Raw genomic sequence first — 1,574 nt, 5'->3', positions numbered from 1 at the left:
GAAATCATTCATTAGAATTAAATGTAGAATTGAACAAGCTAGGGAAGCATCTCGAAAAATGACGAAAGAATTCAAGTTTCATGATCTGTCTTTTGCTACAAAAATTAGACTGTTAAAGTGTTATGTGTTCTTTGTATTATTATATGGATTTGAAACCAGGGCACTAAAAGAATTAACATGCAAAAAAATTGATGCCTTTGAAATGTGGTTGTATAGCCGTATGTTAAAAATGTCATGGGCAGATCGAATTACTAACTAAAGGAAGGTACTGGAAAGAATGGATGAACCGAATAAACTATTAACTATAATGAAACCTCAGAAGCTTGAATACATTGAACACACCATAAGAAATAATCAACATTATAATAAACTACAGCTTATACAACTAGGAATAATAGATGTTTTCCTTCTAAAATGTCGGAAAAGACGAATATCTTAGCTAAAGAATTTTCCGCGATTTGGTACAATACGAAAAACAACAATTTATTTATTGGGGCATCACTTTACTGGAACAACGTTCCCAGTATGATATGCAACATCCGGAACAGATAGGAAATAATAGAAGAAAAAGATATTAAATACAAAAATGATACAAATCATCCAACTGAATCATCTAATGATACTGAAAGTGAAAATAAAGTAACAAATAAATCTGATTGTAATAAATGCAAAAATTGTATTTATTATGTCTTTGTAATAATTTGGAAATTATCATTTCAATCACATTTGATGACAGTTTACAAATTTATATTAATTTTACCAACTACACAATACTCATGCAAGAAAACTTTTTCAAAATTAAAGATTTTAAAAACAAAATTACGATCAACATATTAATAATAATGACAATATTATTATAACTTATAGACAATTAAAAAGCAATATCTTTATGGATACTTACACAAAATAGTATTTTATCAGCCATCTCTCAGCAAATGTTGAAAATAAAGTAATTAATTATTGATTTAAATTATTCATAAACAACAATGAAATAAATGATTAATATTGTGTTGAAATCAATATAAATCAACAGAATAAAGATTAATAATTATCTACAGTCGATACTCGATGACATGTGTTTTATAATGCAACTGTTTATAACCTAACTGGTTGAACGAATGCGTAGCTGTTACCAAAGAGATTATTATTTAATGTGTTTTAATGCAACTGATAATATATTTTAATTTATCAACCTAATTGAGATAACAATTTATGATGATAAAAATTACCCATTCTTATATTTGTTTTTAGTGTAATATAATGCAGAAATATACGTGTTGATGTTTTAAAAATAAAACGGATCAAACAATTTTATAAATATGATAATTTTTACTATTTCTAATCATGTTTAAGTTACAACACCATCTTTAAAATGGATATAAAGAGTCCCGTTCGAGTTTGTCGGGACTATGGGACATAATGATAAAAAAAGGGACAATCCTGTTTGAAACAAGGCGTATGGTAATCTAGGTTAAGTTAGCTTTCAATTGCGGTTTTAACATAGATTCTGGTTTTAAATGGTTTAATCGGTAATGAAAATTGGTATCAATATAGGGTTTAGCAATACGTAATGA

Source organism: Melanaphis sacchari, unplaced genomic scaffold (assembly GCF_002803265.2).
Source record: "Melanaphis sacchari strain LSU unplaced genomic scaffold, SCAv2.0 Contig51_pilon_pilon, whole genome shotgun sequence".
Classification (NCBI taxonomy): Eukaryota; Metazoa; Arthropoda; class Insecta; order Hemiptera; family Aphididae; genus Melanaphis; species Melanaphis sacchari.
Note: the sequence above shows the minus strand (reverse complement) of the source record.